The following is a 13,820-nucleotide window of genomic DNA, read 5'->3' as shown; positions in this document are numbered from 1 at the left end:
ATCCATCTGACAACGCTGGGGATAAAAAGCCTCCTGATCAACAACCAGAGAGGTTGTTGAGGTATAGCGAACCAACTATGTGTCTCCTGATTGTCAATCTGGAACAGGTGAGGGTGCCAGCACTCAGACTAGAGGTGAAAATAGCTGAAAATGGAAGTGTAAAAAAGAAAACAAGAGCGCTGGAACAGAAATAAACACAGACAATTTAATACACAATGGATGGATAATACAAAGGTGCGAAACAGTCATTGATTTTAGCCAGTTCTACAGCATTTTACAATCTACAATCATGCTTTTCTAATGGTATTACGGTTCATTAATTATTAATTTTATCACGAAATCAAAATCCATTTGATAACAACTTTTGTGGGAAATTCTAAATTAATAAAACAAATATGAAAACACTCAAGGTGCCTCGTTTCAACAGTTTTCCTGGTCAGCTGCAAATTAAACTACTTACGTTAAAGGCCTACTGAAATGAGATTTGCTTATTTAAACGGGAATAGCAGGTCCATTCTATGTGTCATACTTGATCATTTCGCGATATTGCTATATTTTTGCTGAAAGGATCTACTAGAGAAAATCAACGATAAAGTTCGCCACTTTTGGTACTTCCTGAAAAAGCCTCGCCTTTACCGGAAGTCGCAAGTGTGGGGGCTCCTCACATATTTACATTGATTTTAATGGGACCCTCCAACAAAAACAGCTATTCGGACCGAGAAAACGACAATTTCCCCATTAATTTGAGCGAGGATGAAATATTCAAGTTTCACGATATTGATAGCGACGGACTAGAAAAAAAAAAGAAAAAAAAAAGAAAAAATGTGTTAAAAAAAAAACAACAATATTTAAACACATTTACTAGGATAATTCTGGGAAATCCCTTATCTTTCTATTGTGTTGCTAGTGTTTTAGTGAGTTTAATATTACCTGATAGTCGGAGGGGTTTGTCCACGGGTGTCCTGACGCCATATCTCACGGGTGTCGACGGCAGCTGTACGGACGACACAAGCTCAGCTGATATCCGGTAAGTGGCGACTTTTTAACCACAATTTTCTCACCGAAACCTGCTGGTTGACATTCCGTCGTGATCCATGTCTGCTTGACCGCGCTCTGATCCATAGTAAAGTTTCAGCTCCGGGAATTTTAAACAAGGAATCACCGTGTGTTTGTGTGGCTAAAGGCTAAATCTTCCCAACTCCATCTTTCTACTGTGACTTCTCCAATATTAATTGAACAAATTGCAAAAGATTCAGCAACACAGATCTCCAAAATACTGTGTAATTATGCCGTTAAAGTAGACGACTTTCAGCTGTGTGTGTGCGTAGCGCTCATACTTCCTAAAAACGCGTGATGTCCTGCGTACACGTCATCATTACACAAGGTTTCCAAGATGAAATTCCCGGGAAATTTAAAATTGTAATTTAGTAAAATAAAAAAGCCGTATTGGCATGTGTTGCAATGTTAATATTTCATTATTGATGTATAAACTATCAGACTGCATGGTGGGTAGTAGTGGGTTTCAGTAGGGATTTAATTACTTGAAATGCAGTTTAAGGCCCCGTTTAAATCACACCTGACCTTATCTGGGTCCACACAACAATTCCACCATTTAAGGCCTCCGCCCCCCTCCGCCCGCAGGCGCAACGAGACCTAGTACGCATGCGCGAAAAACAAAACAAAAAATGTCCATTTGCTCCTAGCTCTCCAGTAGATGACTTTACCTCACTGTGAAGTTTTTGTTAGGAGCTGAATTAGATGGAACCCAAGGATGCAGAGATGTATTGTTTGTAGACAAAAAGTTCTTCCTTTTTTCTGGGCGTAGCCACAAAAACATAAAGCGATGGTGGAGCACAAAAACACACCATAAAAGCTACTTAGATAAATGCCAAACTAAACCAAAAGCGCTAGTAAAGACTAGGAATAATACTGACAGATAAGATAAAAAACAAAAGAGCAAAGTACAAAAATAAATCTCTAAACGAGGCTAGGAAACATACTTCAAGAATGAAGTGAAACAGAAACACACAATTGTAAACTGAAAGCGCTAGTCGGGACTAGGTAAACAGGCGAACCTGTAAGATGCACGAGCCAAACACGAGGGTTAGCAAGTAAGACGAGAATGACAGTCATGCGTGATAAACAGCAGTAACCACAAAGCACCGGCGCTTACGGGCCGTAAGCACCCAGTTAATATAGGCACGCTAATCAACCTCAGGTGTGTTGGATTGACCAGCGTCAGCTGCACTCCAGACTGTGGACGAGAGAGCGAGTCAATTTGATGTGCAAATCGATATACAAACGAGATCATTAAACTTCAGTTTACCACAGTTTTTATTTAAAAGAGCTATATTGTAAATAGTATGCTGTGCATTTTATGATTTAAATTTTTCTGAGGGAACTCTCCTGAAGGAATCAATAAAGTACTATCTATCTTACATTTGTTTGCTATGTTTTGTGTGCAAGTTTTTAAATTAAATTTTATCGTCTTTGATCAATATCCAGTGTGGTGGTATTTCAATGAACAACAATCCAGTGTGCTGTGGGGCCCTATTGTAGTGAATCACACTTGAGCATGAATCAAATCTTTAATCGACATTAAGAAAGTAGACAATGCGATAAACAGTTTGGGACACGAGGGGATGGTTCCATCTTTCAGCTCTGCGCTAATGGCGGAGTTTGCGAAGATGCGGGCATCATGCACACTGCCTGGCCATTTCACAGTCACATTCATAAAGCAATATTTGTAGTCACACACTGCCTATCACCATCACATCCGCGGGAGGAAGGGACCAGGTTTTCCGGTAAGTAGAATCACAGCTGACTAGTCGAAAGTTCTCTTGCCGTCTGAGAAGTGTAGTATCCAAGATAGCTGCAATCGCCTGTTTCCTTCTCTTAAGGTAGTGATTTGGGATTACCAAAAGCGTCTGTACATGTAGAAGAAGAAGAAAACACTGGCATGTCTGCATGATCCGCCTCCATCTTTGTTATGAAGCTTCTTTTTGATGTCACTTCCTCTCCGAACTCACTTTGTAAACGATCAATGAGTCCATACAAAGCTAAGAGCCGGAGTTTCAAGAAATACACGGCTGACTTACGCATGTAAAAATTTGTCCGAGGGGGACCTCAAACGATGGTTTAGTGTGGCTGAAACGGGGCTTAGGCTTAATAATTATTGGCTTAAGGGGTTAAACGACTTAGTGTAGACATGGTCTAATGTGCTCTACACGCCTGTTACTGTGTCCCGCTTGTGATCCTGGTTGTTGACGAGCTCATAAAACAGGCTCAACCAACAACAAAACCTGATTTGTAACTTGAGGTTGCAAACCTTTAAACAAGGGGAGAAGTTCTTGGCAGTTATTGTCAAACTTGTGTGTACGTGCTGGGTTGTGTTGTTGAAAATACATATTGTAGTCATGCAACAGGGTTATTGCTTTGTGCAGCTGCATCTGGTTTTGGAAGTTCACTGGTGGGTGCACACTAGGTGACAATGGGTGGCATGATTGTGTGTTTCATCATTAAGGCGTATGTAAAAGTAGTCTACAAAGGAAGTATACTCGTTGATCACAAAGCGTCCTTTAAAAAAAAATCCTGTTTTCTTTGAAATCTTTTATTTTCTTGTGAAATATTACTTCGGCCAGCCTCAATCAGAACAAATGGTTGGTTAATGACTTTGTTCAGCTACAGCCTGAAAGCCTGCTGCCTACTTTTCTCACGCTGGTACACGTACAACCCCTAACCCACGCTGACAAACTCACTCTGGTCTCATTGGGCCCTAATCAGCAACCGTTCTTAAGAACTAATTTTGTTCTTAGGCCCACCTACAGAGTTTTTAATGAGTTTTTTGTATTCACCAATGTTTTCTTAGCTGGGATTTGTTCGTAGGTAAGAACAAAATCTATGATTGCTCCAGAGCACGTAATTCTGACAAGTTCCCTTACTTCTATTGTCTAATGTTAAATTAATATCATGGACGGATAGATAGATGGATGGAGAAATGGATAGATAGATAGATGGATAGATATAGACAAGACGGACAGACGGACCTATAGCAAAATGAGTGTTTCACGACCACTTTCTTAAACTTCCGAATAATACGCATTTCTCTTCTGTAATCTGTTTGTTTTCTCCATGTGTCTGATGTTCGGCTTTTCCGCCGGAATTGTACCCTTATATGGGGAATTAGGTGCGTTTTCCTATGCAAATTATGGAATTAAGGGTGTTTACATAAGCATATTGGGGAAATAAGGGTGTGTTTATATGCACATTTATGATAGACAGGTGGCGACTTGTCCAGGGTGTACCCCGCCTTCCGCCCGATTGTAGCTGAGATAGGCGCCAGCGCCCCCCGCGACCCCGAAAGGGAATATGCGGTAGAAAATGGATGGATGGACACACGCGCTAAACATTTGGCTTCAGCAACTTAAGAACAGCAGGTGGAACAATTTGGGTGTTTAAGAACACATCATGAATTTGGATTGACTCCTCCTAGGAAATCACTTAGGAAGAAAGTTAAGAGGAAAAGTTAGGAACTTATTGCTGAGTGGGGCCCACTGTTTCTCTTTTGAAATAAACAACATTGTGTTTGGCGCCAAAAACAAGCAGAAGCGAGACTTTCTGTCATGACAGACACAGAGACGCTGTTTTATGAACACACGGCAACAGGTCAAACAGAGATTGGGTGATTGATGGGGCACAAGATGATGGTGGTGGATGACGAGGAAACACAAGCTCTCGCCTCTGACCCGAGATGTGAGAGATAGGCCACACTGGTTTCTTTCAGTGCAATTATGCAGTATACTGTATCTACCAGAGACCTTGTGACGTTGGTCTCTCCCTTGGAATTACCACATTTTGAAAGAAAGCTTATCATTATCACAAAACAGGATGGAAGAGTGTTGCTTCCTCAATCTCCGACTAGACTGACTTACATCAAGTCTCCTGAAACCTCTACTAAAAGCCAACAAAAACATGCAGGCTGTAATTAGCAGGCATGGAGGCAACAATTCAAGCAGTGATACCACACCCGTGTCACGAGCCGCGGCACAAAGGTTTCACGTTTCAGTGCCCGGAATAACGCTGACCGCAGCGTGCCGTCACATACGGGCCAGGATGCCTAGTCATGAGTCAGACAATAGTACAAAGTGCAGGTAGTGAGGAAAACAAGTGTAGTGTTTCTGTACAGTAAAGTGTAGTATCACTGACCGCAACTGGATTACCCACAAGCATGATGTCACCTTATTTGAAGTGCAGTAAGGCAGAACGGGCTGAATGCAGTGTACACAAAACAGAACACCCACTGCTGGGTGGGCACGGTCTAATTAAAAATATATATTTGAAATGTTTCAACGGTGATGCCTTTTTAATTGGGTTAAAACAAAGCTTAAGTTTGTTTGCTTTGCTAGTATGGTTCTTGCTAAATTGTCAGCTGGTAAAGATTCCAGGATTGAAATAAAATCCTATGGTTGTTTGCTATGTAGAGATGTAACAATATCAAAATCTCTCGGTACGATATTGCCACGGTGTTACGACCATGGTTTGGTATTATTGTGGTATTACCCAATAAAAATGGCAAATTGTGTCAAATTAAGTGGCAGGAATGTTCGGGATATACATATGTCTTTTTACGTGCACGAATATGAGGAAACAAATGTGCACTTCATTCCCTAACGGTGTTACAAAAAAGGTCAATTAGAATAATACACAATGTTGGATAGAGCGACCATACAAGCCCTTTGTTTATTGAATCACAAATATTGAAATTCAACGGTTTGGTGCATTTGCAAACAGCTAAAATTATACACAAAGCAAACTATAACCTGCTACCCAAGAATGTACAACAATTCTTCTCAACAAAAGAGGAAAATTATAACCTTAAAACATTTGAATGCGCGTAACAACACTTAAAACCTTTAGCATATCTGTATGTGGAATTAAATTATGGAATGGATTTAAGTCAAGTAAAAGTAAATCAAAATAAAATATCAAATAAATCAAACAAAGCACCAATTTGGTCCAGTTTAAAAAACTGTTAAAACAACAAGTGTTTTACAAAGTTCAAAGAAGAACAATTATGACAAACATCTTGAAAAATGTTGTTTTTATTTTTTGAGATAATGATTATTTATGTATTTAATATTTGTCTACTTACTAAGGTGTATTTATTATTTATTTTTTCACTGTTCTGTTACGAACAGAGAAGAAAGAAATGGGTTACAATTGCTTCCAGGGTGTACCCCTGAATTGATTAACGTGGACCCCGACTTAAGCAAGTTAAAAGACTTATTCGAGTGTTACCATTTAGTGGTCAATTGTACAAAATATGTACTGTACTGTGCAATCTACTAATAAAAGTCTCAATCAATCAAACCCCGCGTTCCGCCCATGTGCAGCTGGGATAGGCTCCAGCACCCCCCGCTACCGCATAAGGGACAAGCGGTAGAAAATGGATGGATATGAAAAGGGCTGGCATTAAATAAGCTCTGCTTCTTCCTAATCCTACTCAGGCGCGCTGTAATGAAACAACTGGAAATATGTGATGCGTTACATTGTATCGTATTTATATTTGAAATAATCTAAAACTGAACTGAACTGAACTGTTTCAAGGAACACGCAAATACATATTTTTCTAAAACGTTCAGTTGAGTGTCTTTTAAACATACAGAGTAACATGTGTAAAACAATGATGTTCAGTTTAGTGTCTTTCAACGTTTTACTTCCAGAGAACCAGTGTCATTTGCAACGTACATTTTTGTATTAGTTTGGAGAATGCTGATTCTCATGAGGTTAACTGACAACAGTTGAACTTTTAACAATGTAAATTGATGTTGGGCCTCGTTAGCGTTTTGGTTTCACATCAAGGATAATTTCCGTGTGAAGAGTCAGTATTGTACTCGTATTCCACGACTTTGTTGACGTTGCGATACGGCAGTGTCTCAAACTTTTTATCATGCATGCCTTTGCTCCCACACATGAGGAATTGTTCATCAAACAGCTACTTTTCCCTCAATTGTTATTTTGTTCATTTCAAAAAACAACATGTTCCTCCTTCCTGTGCAGAGACTGTTGGCTATAGCATGAAACCACCAATTTCATGCTCTCCCATCTCATGCTCTCTCACCTCATGCTCTTGTCTTTGATATTTTACACGGGGCTGTTTGGTCAACATATGCCAGCACAAAGTTGGATAACTGTAAAACTGCAGCTGAAAAACACCGCCATTTCAACTTGGTTGTGCTGTCAACAAGAGATAGCTGTAAGTCACATCCATTTCCTACCAATTGCCTCTAGCTATAACCCTAACCCTGGGGTTAGGGTTAAAGTTAAGCTTAGGTTAGGGTTAGGGTTGGTGTTGGGCATAAAGAAAAAGGGTTAGGGTTAGGGTTAGTATTAGTTTTGGGTTGGGGTTGGGGTTGGGGTTGGGGTTGGGGTTAGGGTTAGGGTTGGGGTTGGGGTTAGGGTTGGGCATAAAGAAAAAGGGTAATGGTTAGGGTTGGGGTTAGTGGACAAACACACAGGTAGGTATAATGGTATTTGGTCAATGTATGAAAATGTTTGCTTTGATTTACCTCTGTAACTCCTGTTTTCTTGATGTGCTTCAATCAAGTCTTATGTTCCTGATTTATTCAGACCTCGTTTAGGTTCTAGTCGCAATTTTTCTGACTTGTAGCCCTTCACCACATTCACACGGTGCCTCTGCACATTCATTTTCTACAAACAAAGTCCCCAGGGGGCCTACGAACGGCAGGACGCCACCCAAACGACAGATTGGAGGCACTGGCCGGTTGGGGTTAGGGTTAAGGTTAAGATTAGTGTTAGGGTTAGAGGGTGAGGGTTTTGACTAGGTTAGGGTTAGGGTTGGTTAGGGTTAGGGTTAGGGTTAATGTTAGGGTCATCAACTGCATAGCAGTGGAGATTGTAAGCAGCACCCAGTTCCTGGAGGTGCAAATGACTGACAATATGACCTGATCCCTACACACTGCAGCTCTTGTAAAAAAGAGCTCAGCAGCGCATGCCCTTTTTGCGTTGGACGAAAAGAGCATAGCTCCCTCCCCCCATTTTCACCACTTTTACAGAGGCACTATAGAGAGCCAACTGACCAAATGCATCTCTGTCTGGACTAGAGTTTGCAGTGCCTCAGACTGGAAGTCTCTGCAGAGAGTATTGAGGACAGCGGAAAGGATCATCAGGACTCCTCTTCCTCCTATCCAGGAAATCGCAGAAAGCCGCAGCCTTACCGGGGCTCAGAAAATCTGCAGAGACTCCTCCCACCCCCACCAAGGACTATTTTCACTGTTGGACTCTAGAACGAAGTTCCATAGCCTCTGCAGCAGAACCTCAAGGTTCTGTAACAGCTTCTTCCCTCAGGCCATAAGAGTCTTGAACGCATCGTAATAATCCCCTCAATTACCCCCAAAAATGGATTAACTCGTTGGATTACAAAGACAATATAACATGCATCCATAGACGTGGGTGCATATGTAAGAGTGCAATTTATTTATCTGTACAGTAATCCATTTATTTATATCTGCACCTTATTGCTCTTTTAACCTGCACTAAAACAAGCTAATGCAACAAAATTCTGTTCTTATCAGTACTGTAAAGTTCAAATTTAAACGTAAATAAAAAGTCCAAATCTGTCTCTAAGAAGAAAATTTAGTGCTGCAGAGAGTGAATAAATTTGGGATAAAACAAAAAATTTACTTTGACAGTATAACACATTTTTTTTAAAACATTTTTAGAATAGACCGTAGTCAGAACAATGTGGTCTACAAATTATGCAAGGCGCTCGTCCCCACCAGGACTGGTAATACCACACCCACTTTTAGAGCACAGCTGTAACTTCCTGGCACTTAAACCTGCAGTAAAGAGTTATTCTCGGGTTTTTTCATGTTTACATTTTCACACTTTGCAATATTTTGTTACACTTCATTAAACATTTCCTACACATTCCTTGAGTTTTAACCTTCATTTTTAAGATGTTGAGTGTATAGCGTGATAACAAAATTGTGTTTTAATTGAGTAAGTGTTTTCCATAGTTGTGTTGACATTTCCTTTCCTTTATGGCTTCATAGCTGAAGGAATTATAATTAGAGGAAGGTTAAGTTTTAATAAAAATGTTAACATTTGATATTTTTGTTTCTCGGTGTCCTTGATTTTTATAGGTTATAAAACATATCAATAATTGTTGGTATCGACAGAAACATATTTTGTGATGGTTGTCAGTGATTTCGCCGAGCCCTAGTCCTGTTTAATTTGTGGAAAAGGGTGTTAAATCACACTCCTCAGCCTTCCCGGTAAGGTTTATTCAGGTGTACTGGAGAGGAGGCTATGCCGGATAGTCGAACCTCAGATTAAGGAGGAACAGTGTGGTTTTCGTCCTGGTCGTGGAACTGTGGACTAGCTCTAAACTCTCGGCGGGGTCCTTGAGGGTGCATGGGAGTTTGCCCAACCAGTCTACATGTGCTTTTTGGACTTGGAGAAGTCATTCGACCGTGTACCCCAGGAAGTCCTGTGGGGAGTGCTTGGAGAGTATAGGGTAACGGACTGTCTTATTGTGGCGGTCCGCTCCCTGTATGATCAGTGTCAGAGCTTGGTCCGCATTGCCGGCAGTAAGTCGGACCCGTTTCCAGTAAGGGTTGGACTCCGCCAAGGTTGCCATTTGTCACTGACTCTGTTCCTAACTTTTATGGACAGAGTTTCTAGGTGCAGTCAGGGCGTTGGGGGTATCTGGTTTGGTGGCTGCAGGATTAGATCTCTGCTATTTGCAGATGATGTGGTCCTGATGGCTTCATCTGGCCAAGATCTTCAGCTCTCACTGGATCGGTTCGCAGCCGAGTGTGAAGCGAATGGGATGAGAATCAGCACCTCCAAGTCCGAGTCCATGGTTCTCGCCTGGAAAAGGGTGGAGTGCCATCTTTGGGTTGGGGAGGAGACCCTGTTCCAAGTGGAGGAGTTCAAGTACCTCGGAGTCTTATTCACGAGTGAGGAAAAAGTGGATCGTGAGATTGACAGGCGGATCGACAGGTGGACCGGTGCGGTGTCTTCAGTAATGCGGACGCTGTATTGATCCGTTGTTGTAAAGAAGGAGCTGAGCCGGAAGGCAAAGCACTCAATTTACCGGTCGATCTACGTTCCCATCCTCACCTATGGTCATGAGCTTTGGGTCATGACCGAAAGGACAAGATCACGGGTACAAGCGGCCGAAATGAGTTTCCTCCGCCGTGTGGCAGGGCTCTCCCTTAGAGATAGGGTGAGAAGCTCTGCCATCCGGGAGGAGTTCAAAGAAAAGCCGCTGCTCCTCCACATCGAGAGGAACCAGATGAGGTGGTTCTGGCATCTGGTAAGGATGCCACCAGAACGCCTCCCTAGGGAGGTGTTTCGGGCACATACGAACAATTATATAAGATATATATAAGATGGCGGCGCCCGGAAGAGCTGCGGCATTGAGGAGCTCTTGCTAATTATGGAACATTCGGCAGAAATACCGGACAATTCTGCAAACTTTATGGCTGGCTCACATCGTGGTCACTCCGTGATCACGTACGACCGCCAGATACTTCTGGATGTGGACATATCGGGCCGTTTTGGACTGATAGACGCGTGCTTGGTAGACCTGCTAACTAGCACGGGAATACTTTGGCGGCTACATCCAGCGGCCTGTGAAGCAGCGGAGTATAGTAGCAGCGGGGGCCGTCTACGGAGCAGACGCCAGCGGTGTGATCGGAAACGCGGATGCCGAGCGGGGCTAAAAACAAAGCAGAAGGCTAATCCCAACAGAACACCACTTCCCTCCATCCTGAAAACGGATTTAAATGGAAGATGCGAGACTACTGGTCTGGGTAAGGAGTCAGTTAAATTAGAACAATTTTTTTCTGCTTTGATTGTTTCAGGGTTGGATATGTGTTCTACTGAGGTGGCAAACCATGATGCGTGCAGTTATCAAAGCAACAAATAAACAATCGGAACATGCGTTCTACTGAGTTGGCAAACTATGATGCATGCAGTTTATCAAAGTAACAAAACAAACAATCGGAAAATTCCCGTCGTATCAATTCCTAGATATGGTCGTAATTATACTAAATGCACTGGGCATAATAAACACAACATTGTTAATATTGCTACTACGGATAATTTGATCAAAAATTCCCTAAAACAGCCCACTACCTATAATATAGGTTTTTTTAACATAAGACCATTGTCTTCCAAAACGTTGGTAGTTAATGATATAATCAGAGACAACAATCTTAACGTCATCGGTCTCAGCGAAACCTGGCTTAAACCAAACGACTTGTTTGCGCTAAATGAGGCATGTCCTCCTAACTTTACACATGCGCATATTGCCCGTCCTCTTAAAAGGGGTGGGGGGGTCGCACTAATATACAACAAAAACTTTAACCTTAGTCCTAACATAAATAATAAATATAAATCGTTTGAGGTGCTTACTATGAGGTCTGTCACACCGCTGCCTCTACACCTGGCTGTTATCTACCGCCCCCCAGGGCCCTATTCGGACTTTATCAATGAATTCTCAAAGTTCGTTGCTGATCTAGTGACACACGCCGATAATATAATCATAATGGGGGACTTTAATATCCATATGAATACCCCATCGGACCCACCGTGCGTAGCGCTCCAGACTATAATTGATAGCTGTGGTCTCACACAAATAATAAATGAACCCACGCATCGCAACGGTAATACGATAGACCTAGTGCTTGTCAGGGGTATCACCGCTTCCAAAGTTACGATACTCCCGTGTACTAAAGTATTGTCCGATCATTACCTTATAAAATTCGAGGTTCAGACGCATGTTCGTCTAACTTATAATAATAATAACTGCTATAGCAGCCGCAACATTAATACGGCCACAACGACAACTCTTGCTGACCTACTGTCCTTGGTAATGGCACCATTCCCAAAGTATGTGGGCTCTATTGATAACCTCACTAACAACTTTAACGACGCCCTACGAGAAACCATTGATAACATAGCACCGCTAAAGTTAAAAAAGGCTCCAAAAAAGCTCACCCCGTGGTTTACAGAAGAAACTAGAGCTCAGAAATTATTATGTAGAAAGCTGGAACCCACATGGCGCACGACTAAACTTGAGGTGCACCATCAAGCATGGAGTGATAGTTTAATAACTTATAAACGCATGCTCACCTTAGCTGAAGCTAAATATTACTCAAATCTCATCCACCATAATAAAAACGATCCTAAATTTTTGTTTAGTACGGTAGCATCGCTAACCCAACAAGGGACTCCTTCCAGTAGCTCCACCCACTCAGCTGATGACTTTATGCAATTCTTTAGTAAGAAAATTGAAGTCATTAGAAAGGAGATTAAAGACAATGCGTCCCAGCTACAACTGGGTTCTATTAACACTGACACGATGGTATATACGGCGGATACTGCCCTCCAAAATAGTTTCTCTCGTTTTGAGGAAATAACATTAGAGGAATTGTTACAACGTGTAAATGGAATAAAACAAACAACATGTTTACTTGACCCACTTCCTGGGAAACTGATCAAGGAGCTCTTTGTATTATTAGGTCCATCAGTACTAAATATTATAAACTTATCACTTTCCTCGGGCACTGTTCCCCTAGCATTCAAAAAAGTGGTTATTCATCCTCTTGTTAAAAGACCTAACCTCGATCCTGACCTCATGGTAAAAATCCTCGAAAAAATTGTTGCAGAGCAGTTAAATGAACACTTAGCGTCCAACAATCTATGTGAAACCTTTCTATCCGGTTTCAGGGCAAATCACTCCACGGAAACAGCCCTCGCAAAAATGACTAATGATCTATTGCTAACGATGGATTCCGATGCGTCATCTATGTTGCTGCTCCTCGATCTGCTTTCGATACCGTCGATCATAATATTTTATTAGAACACGAATTGGTATGTCAGACTTAGCCCTGTCTTGGTTTAACTCTTATCTTACTGATAGGATGCAGTGCGTCTCCCATAACAATGTGACCTCGGACTACGTTAAGGTAACGTGTGGAGTTCCCCAGGGTTCGGTCCTTGGCCCTGCACTCTTCAGCATCTACATGCTGCCGCTAGGTGACATCATACGCAAATACGGTGTTAGCTTTCACTGTTATGCTGATGACACCCAACTCTACATGCCCCTAAAGCTGACCAACACGCCGGATTGTAGCCAGCTGGAGGCGTGTCTTAATGAAATTAAACAATGGATGTCCGCTAACTTTTTGCAATTCAACGCCAAAAAAACGGAAACGCTGATTATCGGTCCTGCTAGACACCGACCTCTATTTAATAATACAACTCTAACATTTGACAACCAAACAATTAAACAAGGCGACTCGGTAAAGAATCTGGGTGTCATCTTTGACCCAACTCTCTCCTTTGAGTCACACATTAAAAGCGTTACTAAAACGGCCTTCTTTCATCTCCGTAATATCGCAAAAATTCGCTCCATTTTGTCCACTAAAGACGCCGAGATCATTATCCCTGCGTTTGTTACGTCTCGTCTCGATTATTGTAACGTATTATTTTCGGGTCTCCCCATGTCTAGCATTAAAAGATTACAGTTGGTACAAAATGCGGCTGCTAGACTTTTGACAAGAACAAGAAAGTTTGATCACATTACGCCTGTACTGGCTCACCTGCACTGGCTTCCTGTGCACTTAAGATGTGACTTTAAGGTTTTACTACTTACGTATAAAATACTACACGGTCTAGCTCCATCCTATCTTGCCGATTGTATTGTACAATATGTCCCGGCAAGAAATCTGCGTTCAAAGGACTCCGGCTTATTAGTGATTCCCAAAGCCCAAAAAAAGTCTGCG

This window comes from Nerophis ophidion, linkage group LG21 (assembly GCF_033978795.1).
Source record: "Nerophis ophidion isolate RoL-2023_Sa linkage group LG21, RoL_Noph_v1.0, whole genome shotgun sequence".
In the NCBI taxonomy this organism is placed as follows: Eukaryota; Metazoa; Chordata; class Actinopteri; order Syngnathiformes; family Syngnathidae; genus Nerophis; species Nerophis ophidion.
This window is presented reverse-complemented; position numbering follows the sequence as displayed.